This window comes from Pongo pygmaeus, chromosome 2 (genome assembly GCF_028885625.2).
Source record: "Pongo pygmaeus isolate AG05252 chromosome 2, NHGRI_mPonPyg2-v2.0_pri, whole genome shotgun sequence".
Lineage (NCBI taxonomy): Eukaryota > Metazoa > Chordata > Mammalia > Primates > Hominidae > Pongo > Pongo pygmaeus.
In genome coordinates, this window is record NC_085930.1 from 98,524,570 (window position 1) to 98,537,499 (window position 12,930).

Here is a 12,930-nt window from a genome sequence, read left to right on the forward strand (position 1 = left end):
AGACCCGGACGGAATTTACTTGGGCCATGTCTCCAAGGGACAGGAGAACTAAGAAGAACCACTTTGGGATAAAACATGGCAGGATTCTGTGTTTCTCAAGCACCAGGAAACAGGTTTGGACCAGGATAAGCCCTGCACATTGACAATGTGTGGGAAACCAGCTGGCTTACTAATTGTAATCCCTACTCCTTATTGTCATCACCATAAGAGTGAATGTACCTTATTTTGAAAACAGCATGGCTTAGGAAACAAAAACAAAGTGGACATTTTTTTCCTACACTGGTGATAAAAGTATAGCTTTCATCCCAATTATGACCTTTACTCAGTTGCAAAAATGTTTTACTTTAACATTATTCAATGTATTTTAATTCCCCCATCAACAAAGGAAAGGTGAATGGCAATTTATGGTAGCATGTGTTGGGACTCAGAAACCATTACCCCAAAATATGGTGCTTTGACACGAAGCAGTCTCAAGGTTTCTCCAACCTTGCTCCCTGTCTCCCTTACCCCACAGTCTCTTAATCCTCTGTCTCTCCCAAACCACAGGATGCAGTTGTTCTCTGAAGTTCCCTTATCTACCTAAAAGCCAGATCTGCCAAAGAGGAATACAATTGCCTTTCCTGACATTTCATTCACCAGAGAAGAGAAGATTACAATTCATATTACAGAGGAAGAGACTGAAAATTAAACACCACACCTAGAGCCCAGGCCAACTTCTTCCCAAACCATTGTCAGCTCTCCATCCCATTCAATTTCCATTGAAATTATTTACTAACCATTGTCTAAGCAGTAGGCCCACTCATTTCCCCCTCAAAATCATTTATTATCCCTCAAGTAGCCATATTTCCCCCTTTTCCCTCCCCTATGAAGATGGGCATTTAAGCATCTGTACCCCATTGGGTTACTGGGTAACCATTCTACTATGATTCCCCTGTGTTGTCCACATTAAAATAAATTTTGTGTGCCTTTTTTTCCTATTCACCTGCCCTTTGTCAGTTCATTTTCAGCAAACCTTCTGCGGCTGATGGGGCAAGCTCTCCTTCTTTGCCCCTACACATGTTCCAGTATTTAGATGGTATGAACACCTTATCCCATGCTTGAAAGGTATAGCCAAAGGAGTCTGGCATCCCCACCCTTCCCTTCGGCATCCCCTCCTACCATGCCTAGCAGCCCAAAGGAGAGACACGTAAAGTCCAGCCTGAGTTACATAGCAACTGCCAGAGGAGATTTTAAACACTTCAATACATGTGCTTCTACATGAATGGATGAAATTCTCCCCACAGGAATTCCTTCCTAGAATACTACAATGGTTAATGTTGAGTGCACTTACTGCTGTGCTTGGAAAGACCTGTAGATGTAAAAGCTTCATGCAGCAGGATTGGTGTTGGCTCTGTTTCACACCGACCTCTAGCACCTAGTACAGTAACCAGCATACAGAAGGCATTCAGTTTTAAAAGGGTGAATGCATAAATGATTGCCTGATTGCACAAATGTTACATAGATGATGACACAACTGAGAACAAAGGGGTCAACTGCAAAATGTGATGTGGAGGCTCCTTATCTGGACAGTAACTTATGGACATTACTGATAAATGGATTAAACACAGTCATCTGTGGGTACCAAGCAGAAAACCAGCCACATTTGACCAAATGGAAGATCAAAGCCAGCTCCTAACCAGCAGCAGCACACAGCACTCCTTGGACAGCAAAGCCCAAGGGGATACCAGCGGTCACGTAGCCAGTCCTCAAGGTCTTTTCTTCATCAGAATATTTCTTCACTGTCCTCTGGCTTTTTTCCTTACACAGATGCAGGCAAGAAGCTTTGAAGCTTTGTTTATACAAACAGAAACGAAGACCATAAATCAGCCAAGCATTAGGCTTGGGGATGTCCCCGCACAAACTTCTCACAGAAACGCTCTCACCATTGACACAGCCCTAGCACTAACCCAGACACCGGGATATGTCACAGAATCAACTGCAGACCACAGTGGACAACTCTAATTGGTCCCTGACTGGCCCGCCAGGCCACCATCTCCATCCTCACTCAGGAGATTTCTACAGGTACCCCTGCAAGGGCTTTCTAGCATTTGGCAAGAATTGGTATTGACTTATCCTTTTCCCACTGCCCAGTGCTGTCTCTACACCTAAAACGGGTGCCAGACCAGGTGAGAGGCAGCATGGGGTTGAGAGGAACGTGCATGTGCTTGGAGTCTCATAGCCATGGATGCAGGATGGCCATGGTTTCAAAAGTTGGTCCTGCCGTATATTCAGGGTGCATTCTTATTTATTTATTTATTTATTTATTTATTTATTTATTTTTGAGACGGAGTCTCACTCTCTGTCACCCAGGCTGGAGTGCAATGGCGTGGTCTCGGCTCACTGCAACCTCTGCCTCCCAGGTTCAAGCGATTCTCCCACTTCAGCCTCCTGAGTAGTTGGGACTACAGGCGCATGCCACCACACCCAACAAATTTTGTATTTTTAGTAGAGATGGGGTTTCACTATGTTGGCCAGGCTGGTCTTGAACTCCTGACCTTGTGATCCACCTGCCTCAGCCTCCCAAAATGCTGGGATTACAGGCATGAGCCACCGCACTTGGCCTCCAGGGTACATTCTTGAGCAGCTTGCTGATACAATTCAAAGGCTTCGTTTCCTGACTTATTAAACAACTACAGAGACGTTCTGAGATCTAAATAACCAGTTGTGTAGAAGTACACTGAAATATGCTCTAAGTATGCCAACCTTGTTAAGATCCTTACAACAGAAGACTGATTTTATTCTTTGTTAGAGTTTGGGCTCTTAAAGCTGCACTGTTCCCAAAGGCTCAAGGGAAGGCAGTGTGACATAGTGAAAATGCCATCTTTGAAGTCAGCAATACCTGAGCTCAAATCCTAACTCATCCACTTATAACAATGTCTTTTTAACCCTCTTGGTGCCTCAGTTTCCTATCTGTGAAATGGTGAGAATAATGACTACCTTATAGGGTGGTCATAGGGTTAAAGAAAGTTATCTATGTGTTGCATTTAGCACAGTGCCTGCTAGAGAGGAAGTATTCAACAGGAGCCAGGGCTATAGCTGCTGTTATAATTATTGGTATCTTTTCATTGCCACTACTAACTAATGGGCTGGTGTTTAATGCAATGGGAATTGACACAGATATCACCCAGCGGGCTGAAAGATGAACAAGGCTCCTGGTTTTCTTAGCTCACTGGCATAGACAATGCAGAGTAAAATCCATGCTTGCTACTGCAACACAAGGACACCATCAGAAGCTGTGCTGGTGTTACCAAGCGATGATGCAGGAACTTCTCTGTCCATGGGCTTCTTAGAGGAAGGCAATGATAACAACAGCTGATGTCTACTGAACTCTGTGTAGCAACTAAGCCAGGTACTCCTCTAAACACATCCCTACAAGATAGATTATAATCATCTCCATTTTACAGAGGGGAAAACCAAGTCTTAGCCAGCCTAAATAAATATGCCCAAGTTCACATAGATCATTGGTGACAGAGCCAGATTTAGTAGGGGGCCAAGCTGAATCCACCACCTTTTGCTCTCTGCTCAGAAGCAGGCTCTGACAGATTCTAAGAAATGCTTAGGCTTCAGACCTGTTCCCCAGCCCAGGGTCTTATTGGAATGTCACAAAAAATGCTGCCCAAGATAACCAATGTCCAGAATCAACTTTCAACCCAAGCTGAAGGGCTGATGAGTCACCAGGCCAGACTGGAACAGCTGGCTGCACTTGTGACTACCTCTTACCATGGTAACCACTCTGACAGATGGCAGGAAACTCAGGATTCTCCTTGGATCATTTTCAAAGGTTCTAGTTTACATGTTGGGGCTAAACCAAATTGCTCTGGGGCAGCCCCCAGGCCAAGGTTCCTGTCTTTTATTTATTTATTTATTTATTTATTTTTAAATATTACTTTAAGTTATAGGATACATGTGCAGAACATGCAGGTTTGTTACATAGGAATACATGTGCCATGGTGGTTTGCTGTACCTATCAACCCATCATCTAGGTTTTAAGCCCCATGTGCATTAGGTATTTGTCCTAACACTCTCCCTCCCCTTGTTCCCCACTCCTCTATTTCAAAAGGAGGCTTTCCTGATACTATTGCCATTGACGAGGTTACAAAATAAGGCTTCCCTGTCTTCTCCACACTTGGACAGCTTTAACTAGATGTTGCAGAAAGAGACTTCCAGATTATTACCCTTTTTGAAGTGATTTTGTTACTGTTTTAAATAACTCCATTTTGCGGCTACCTGTATCCTGTTGGGCTGATTATAGTTAAAGAACATGATAATTGCCTGCTTTCATTTGACTCTAAAATCAGCTCTGAGAATCATGCCCAGCCCAAGACTGGTGCTGTGTGCAGCTGCACTCAGCAGTGGGGGTGTATTCTCATTACAGATAACATGCCTTAATCCCCATGACATCACCACCAGGCCACTCCAACCAACCTTATCATTAGCATCACTGTGTGCCCACATGGATGGTGGAACTTTGAAACTTTAAACTTTGACAGAAGGTAGATATGGCCTCTGAAGAAGCAGCTCAAAGCAATGCAAACAAAGCCTGGTAGCCCTGCACCCATACTGGGTAGAGCCTTGGATGACAAACTCATGACATTAAGACATGTTTAAAGCCATTTTGCTGATAACTGTTCTTTTCCAACTAGACAAAAATCCTGACCAAGAAAAATATTTGCTCTAAGAATTAGCAGGCTGCATTTTAACAGCATAAGCTCAGCTAATTTAGGCTGGCTAATTTAGGGGTGGTTAGCAACTGTGGGGCTCAACATTTATTAAACACCTACTATGTACCATGAGGCCAGGTAATTTTCTTGTAATGATTCATCAAATTAGCTCACTTTGGCTAAACAACTGGCCTAAAAACAATCTTGAAACAGCTTAATGTCTGCAAATACAGCCCTAAAAACAGGACAAGGGAGGCATTTGACATAGAGACCTATCATGGGACATAATTAAGCAATTCCGAATTGAAAAGTCTGAGAAGCAAAATGACTCACTAAGGTAGCATGTAAAAACATGTCTTCTTTGTTGCGCTATAAAGTGTGTCCTCTGGGGGCAGCTTTCAACTTGCAATTGAAAAGGCATGGGGCAGGAACATAGGAAATTCTTAACAAAGAGACTGTCGCCATGGGACAGGCTTACATCTCACAAAGCCAGGAAAGTAGAAAGCTCAACCTGTTGATAGGAGTGCTAATAGAAGATCCAAAATGTGCTCTCCCTTCTCTCCTGCTCGTATCAGTCATCATCTCATCCCATAGCAACTTCTTGCAGAGATGGCACTGTTCTTTAAGATGGGTGCAGTGTCTCTAACACAGCAGAGGCAGTGAATTTACAAAACCCTGGTCCTACTGCCTTTGAGCCCTCCAACTGGAAATTAGTTAAACAACTTTAGCTGGCCGGGCGCAGTGGCTCATGCCTGTAATCCCAGCACTTTGGGAGGCCGAGGTGGGAGGATCACGAGGTCAGGAGATCGAGACCATCCTGGCTAAAATAGTGAAACCCTGTCTCTACTAAAAATACAAAAAATTAGCCAGGCATGGTAGCAGGCACCTGTAGTCCCAGCTACTCGGGAGGCTTAGGCAGGAGAATGGCGTGAACCTGGGAGATGGAGCTTTCAGTGAGTCGAGATCACGCCACTGCACTCCAGCCTGGGCGACAGAGCAAGACTCCATCTCAAAAAACAAAACAAAACAAAACAAAAACCAACTTTAGCTAATGAGCACCCATCATTAGCCAAGAATAAACCTCACACAGGCTATCAGGACCTCTCAGGGTTCACTGCTGAACACTGAAGGGGGAGCAACAAGAAAGCGTCACTCATTTGGTGGATTAAGCAGAGGGTCTGTTGGCACCAAATCAATATCTTTCATCAACAGGTGCTGATAATATAAAGAGAAACAAATTTGTAGATACTGAGATATTAATCCCATCAGCATCTTACCCAGGTAAGAAGAACAGTAACCATAAGAATTAATTGATTAAAGGCCAGGTGTGGTGGCTCATGCCTGTAATCCCACAACTTTGAGAAGCCAAGGTGGGCTGATCACTTGAGGTCAGGAGTTCAAGACCAGCCTGGCCAACATGGCAAAATCCCATCTCTATTAAAAATATAAATTAGCCTGGCGTGGTGGCATGCACCTATAGTCCCAGCTACTCGGCAGGCTAAGACATAAGAATTGCTTGAACCCAGGAGGTGGAGGTGGCAGTGAACTGAGATTGTGCCATCGCACTCCAGCCTGGGCATGGGCAATAGAGCAAGACTCCATCTCAAAAAAAAAAAAAAAAGAATTGATTACTTTCTGTCAGCAGTGTTGACATTATCTCTGATGGTCATATTTTATATGAGGGGAAACTAAGTCTCAGACAGATGAAGTCACAGGTCCAAGATTATCAGCACACTAGTAATCAAAGGGGCTGGATTATCGGTCCAGGTCTCACAGTTTAAAGCTGCACACTTAAACTGCTTCCCAAACATGAATTCCCGAGGGATATCTTGCTCCTTAGGGATCTCCTGGGCCTCTGATGAGGCCTCATCAGAAGAATCTGGAAAATGGGATGTAAACTCACTCTCAATTCCTAAGGCATACACATTGGCATTTGTTTAAAACAGTGATTCTCAACTTTGGGTGCCCTTTAGAATCACCTGGGGAACTTCAAATAAATTTTCTTTCCTTTTCTCTTTTGAAAGATGGGGTATTGTTCTGTCACCCAGGCTTCAGTGCAGTGGCACATAGCTCACTGTAGCCTTCAACTCCTCAGTTCAAGCGATCCTCCTGCCTCAGCCTCCTGGATAGCTAGGACTACAGGTGCATGTCACCACACCTAGCTAATTTTTTTTTTTTTTTGGTAGAGATGAGGTCTCACATGCTGGATGTGGTTGCCCAAGCTGGTCTTGAACTCCTGAGCTCAAGCACTTCCCCAACCTCGGCCTCCCAAAGTGCTGGGATTACAGGCATCAGTCACTGAGCCGGGCCAAAGTAATTTTATATACATGATGATACCTGAGCATCTCACCTCCTATCTGTAGTATTTCATTAGTCTGGGGTGGGGATTTGGTATAAGTTATTTTTTAAGCTCCCCAAGGAATTCTAATGTGCAAACAGGTTTGACAGCCATGAATTTTAGAATGTGATATACCTCACTTGCATTTTCTTGTGTTGTTTCTTCCCCTCTCACCTTAACTGTAAGTAGCTTGCAGGCAGGAACTGGACTTTATTTTATTTTTTGTTTTGTTATACTTTAAGTTCTGGGATACATGTGCAGAATGTGCAGGTTTGTTACCTAGGTATACATGTGCCATGGTGGTTTGCTGCACCCATCAACCCATCATCTACATTAGGTATTTCTCCTAATGCTCTCCCTCCCCTAGTCCTCCACCCCCTGACAGGCCCTGGTGTGTGATATTCCCCTCCCTGTGTCCATGTATTCTCATTGTTCAACTCCCAATTATGAGTGAGAACATGCAGTGTTTGGTTTTCTGTTCTTGTGTTAGTTTGCTGAGAATGATGGTTTCCAGCTTCATCCATGTCCCTGCACAGGACATGAACTCATCCTTTTATATGGCTGCATAGTATTCCATGGTGTATATGTGCCACATTTTCTTTATCCAGTCTATCATTGATGGGCATTTGGGTTGGTTCCACTTTAAAACCCAGACACATCCTCCCAGGGCTTAGTACCAGTCTGGACACATTCAGGGGTACTTCCTGGACTCACCAAATAGGAGGTGCCACCTGCAAACCTTAAGGATAAACAGAGTTTCCCATTGTCCTGGAGAGCAGCACTGATTTGATAAACAAGTGTGAGTGCCCCAGAGCCAAGAAGAGAGGGTCCTCTGAAAGAAGGTGGCCCTGGGGAGACCAACAACCTTCCAGCATCAAGACAGTCCCTGTCCCCACTCAGAGCGGATGTTGCTCTACCAACCGCATTTGCTTTGCTCCTGGGGCAAGTGATCAAATTCATGGGTGCCCAGTAAATGCACCTAGCTGCCAGCTGGTTTGCCCATTCACGCAGCCCCTCCCATGGAAATTAGCTTCACTTATTAAACTGAAGGGGAAAATAGAATCACAATTAATTCAATAGAGAAAATATTACATTTCTTTTGCCTTCTTAGAAGGAAAAAGCTGAATTCTGCTTTGGGAATGAGTTAATGCAAAACCCATTTGAAGCAGGAGAGCTGATTCTGGGGGGAGCATCCTTGGGCTCTGCCACGTTCGTGAAGCCAGGTCTACATTTCATAGCAACTGCACCACAATGATGCCTGTACTGCACTTCGCAGTGTGGGGCATGTCATTGAGGCTTAATAAATGTTAGTACCTCTGAGTGTTGGTATTACTGCTGTTATGATTATTATTCATAAAACCCAACAGGTGTTATTGAGTGTTCCTACTTCCAGTGTCTGGGGTCAGGCAGGCACATGGACAGGTGGTTAGAGGGTGGCTATGGCAATTTGTGTTCAGGACTGCATTGGGCATGTTGTGGGGAGGGGAGACTAAGAGAAGAGTTATGAATATAGCCCCATCACTCAAGGATTTCCAAAGGGGTTATCAGAGGAAGCCAGAGGACTCGTATAGTTGGAAGCAAACTGGGGCATGCTGGATGTGGTGGAGACTATCAGTAGTTTCACAATAACTATTCTCCTCTTCTGGTGAGCAGAACTCTGACTTTTCAATATGCACATTTCCCAGGTTCCTTTGTAGCGAGGTGAGGCCAAGTGATTAACCACAAGTATTGTATGGGAGGCTGCTTAATACATTAAAAATCTTATTTAAAGCATTTATTAAAAAGTAATTTGAAACTTGGCCTTTTGGAGCTTTTGGAACTCCCTGAACTCTTCTTTTGCAAGCCTGAATTGCAGATGTGATGGGTGGGGCTCAGCAGCTACATTGAACCATGAGGTAACCTTGAACTTAAAAGCCATATTGGAGAAAGGTAGACGAAAAAGTTGTGGTCCTGGGTCTGTAACATGAGGGTCCCAAATTAGTATTTTTAGACTTCCTTACCATAAGACATGAAAAAAAACCTCCTATGTTCTTTAAGTCCCTGTTAATTTGGATTTTCCTGTTATTTGTGGCTGGACCAATTCTAACTAATACATTGGACTCCAAGTTTGATTAAAAGACTTTCTTTGGCCAGGTGCAGTGGCTCACACGTGTAATCCCAGCACTTTGGGAGGCGGAGGCAGTTGGATCACCTGAGGTCAGGAGTTCAAACCAGCCTGACCAACATGGCAAAACCCTGTCTCTACCAAAAATACAGAAATTAACTGGACATGGTGGCGGGTGCCTGTAATCCCAGCTACTCAGGAGGTGGAGGCAGGAAAATCACTTGAATCCGGGAGGCGCAGGTTGCAGTAAGCCAAGATTGCACCATTGCACTCCAGCCTGGGTGACAAGAGCGAAACTCCATCTCAAGAAAAAATAAATAAATAAAAAGAAAGACTTTCTTTCACTATCTCTTAAGGCAGAGCAAATATGAATGTAAAAAGAAAAATCTCTGCAGAAGATATGCTAGTCTGCTCCAACTATGGAGAAGACATGAATGGTTATCAGGAGAACATCCTCTGGAATCTGAGAGACATGAATTCAAATTCTATCTTCTCATTCATGCCTGTGAGACAGCTTGACAAGTTGCTGGGAGCCTCCACTTCTAGTCCCTTGTTTGTCGAATGGAAATAATAATAGTAGTTACTTCATGGAATTGCAATGGGAATTAATTAAGGTAATGCATGTTACCTGCCTGGAATAATGCCTTGCCTATAGTTAGCATTCAATAAGTGAGACAGACTGCATGATGATGAAGATGAGGGCAGTTACTGTTATTGCTGTAACTGGGGATGCTCAAGCAGCAGCTTTTGGATTTTAAAGAGTGGTTCTTTGGAAGCTCCATGTCTCCGCATTCCAGAAAGTTTGGCCCAGAAATATACTTGTCCAAGCCAATCTGTCTCCTTGTTCCCTTCAATGCCACCTCTGACAAAGCATAATTCTGAGGACATGGTCAGGTCAGCAGGAAGCCACGAAGCCATTACACTCATTCCATGAGTTGTTGAGTATTAGACATCAGCGGGGCAGTCGGCATTAAAGGCGAGCAGCCATCCAAACATAACAGAATTCTCCTTTAACACTCTCTACGCTCCAAGGCCAGGGCACTCGCTGAAGTGTAATGTGATTACCAAAGACAGGGAAAGCTCCCAAGTCCCACCACACAGAGACAGGAGTAGAAATGATACAGCTCTTGGATTCTACCTGGATGTGTCACCTTTTAGAAAGGTGATTTAAATAGCAGAAGAAGCTGCCACAGGGAATTCCACACAAGCCAGCCATGTTAATGAACATTTGTGGGGTGCAGCGACAAGGACATTTGCCAGATCCCATAGGGAAAATATGAATGGCCTTGGACGGGTAAAAGCTCAAGCGTGTTACACCAAGCACAGCAGAAATATCAACAAGAAAAACCAAGCAAAACCACACACACACACACACACACACTAGCAGTTGCAACCAAAAAAAAAAAAAAAAAAGAGAGAGAGAGAGACAGACAAGACAATGGCCATGAAAGATAGGCACTATTGGTGGCTCGACAGCAAAAACAAAAACAAGTTATTTGAGAGCAGTCCATTTCCCGGCAAGCCAAGGGCCAGGTGTGCTCCATTGGTCTTTCTGGCCTTGAGCATAATCAGATAGACAAAGAACGAGGGAAAAGCCTTTGGTCTTTCCAGAAATCACAAGGATGTTGGTAAAAGCAAAAAACCCAGGGTAAACCTTCAAGTTCTGGATATTTGATAACAGCCACATTTTCATCCTTCAGTAAAGATTTCTTTCTTTACCTGTTTTTTGAAGGCTCTTGCTCTTTCCTTGGGCTCCATATTGAACTCATTTCAACTTTCCCTTTGGTCTCCCTGGCTCAAATGTCCTAAAAGTCATATTTGTGCCTCTTATGTAACAAATGGCACTTCATGTCCAGGTTGGTGCCCAGCTCCGCAGAACTCAGGCAAGAAGTATTACATTACTTACAGGGGGAAGGGAGGAGAGGAATTGGAAAACGGTGGAAGAGCCTTTGTTTTTTCATGTCTTACTAGCAATCTACTAGATATTTTGCTGGAGCAAGGTGCCCTACCTGAGATTAACCCAGAGTGTTATCCTTGCTGTCTATATGCTTAGTGTTTTGCCCTAGCATCAGTAGTTCCAGTGCCCCCCAGGGGCCTCTAGGAGAGTAAAGTGCTAATATGGTTTGGATCTGTGTCCTCACCCCAATCTCATGTTGAACTATAATAATCCCCAATGCTGGAGGTGGGGCCGAGATTGGATCATGGGGGCAGATTGGAAGTGACTGCATCATGGGGGCAGATTTCCCCCCTTGGTACTGCTCTTGTGATAGTGAGTGAGTGCTCACGAGATCTCGTAGTTTCAAAGTGTTTAGCACATCCCTTCCTCCCTCTTCCTCCTGCTTCAGCCATGTGAAGACATGCCTGCTTCTCCTTCACCATCCGTGATGGTTGTAAGTTTCCTGAGGCCTCCCCAGCCATGCTTCCTGTACAGCCTGTGGAACTGTGAGTCAATCAAACCTCTTTTCTTTGTAAATTACCCAGTCTCAGGTATCGCTTTTTTCTTTCTTTTTTTTTTTTTTTCTTGTTGTTTAGGTATTTCTTTACAGCAGTGTGAGAATGGACTAACACAAGCACCATAAAGACACTGAAGGTGGGGGCCCCTCCCATCAAACCCTAAGGGGAGGATGCAGGAACAAGAAGATAATCCAAGAAGCTGACCTCAAAAAGATGGGCTGGGGGCTCTTCCCTCTAGGAAGAGATGGATTCAGACATTGCTTAGAAGTCTAAAAAGAGGAGAAAGAACAGAGGAAACAGAGAAAGGTAGAAGTCGTGGATCAGAGAGGACCCCCAGGAGCTCTCACTTTGTGATATGATTCATTTGTGCCAGCTGATTGTGCCCTGCAGGGATTTCCCCTGTGGTCACAATGGGAGACATCCAGGAAGGAGGCTGAGTGCCCACGTTCAGGAGGGTGGGCTGTAGGCATGTATGCACCTTCAAGCTGGGGACACCTCAGTTACTCACATATCATTCCATATATCCCTCACTTGTAGGTATATGAATAATTATTTTCATCCTATTTTGTTGCAGAGATCAGGTGACTCCTAAGAGCATAGTAGCTAGACTGCTACCATGCTTTTAACCTGGTGTCTTGACGCTGGCTGCACATGAGAATCACAGAGAAGCTTTTAAAGAGCACAAGTGCCTGGGCACCATCCCCAAATCAACTTAATATACAATTTCTTGGGCTGCAGCTTGAACTTGGGAGTGTTTTTAAAGGTCCCCAGGGATGCTAACGCACAAGAGAGTTCAGGTCCATGAATCACCCCAACACTGTGCTGTAAAGGTAACTGCTATGTAGTAACTATCCTTTCGGGGTTATTAGTGATAAAATAAGACAAACAAACAAAACAAAACAGGAGAAAACTGGCAAATAAGAAGAACTCAGACATATGGAACTCTACTCAAAAGGTATTCTTATCTCCTGTTTGCAATGGCTTTGCAATTTGAAAAGCATTTTAACATATTGTATTTTAGTTAATTCTCAGAAAATCCATTGAGGTCCCTATTTTGGTAATGAAGAAACAGGCTCAGAAAGGCTGAAGACACTGTCCATGGCCACACAGTGGAGAATCTTGTGCTTAACCTGAAGTCTTCTTATTTCAAGTCCAGAGTATCACAAAGGCCCTGTCACGAACCTTGAAAGAAGAAGACTCCTATGACAGGCTGTATTTTCCCCCTTTTCCCTAGATACATGACAACATTGAATTTGCATTACCAGGGGTAAACAAATTCTAATGAAAGGATTTTGAGACTAGATTTTCTCTTCATAGTTGCAAGAGGCCGGGCA

The 12,930-nt window shown here is 44.0% G+C and overlaps 1 protein-coding gene across 1 annotated transcript in view; it reads right to left on the minus strand.

The window, feature by feature from the left end:
* CACNA2D3 (calcium voltage-gated channel auxiliary subunit alpha2delta 3) overlaps window positions 1–12,930 on the minus strand; it is a 924,385-nt gene that overhangs the window by 64,492 nt on the left and 846,963 nt on the right. The gene's annotated exons all lie outside the window — the stretch shown is intronic.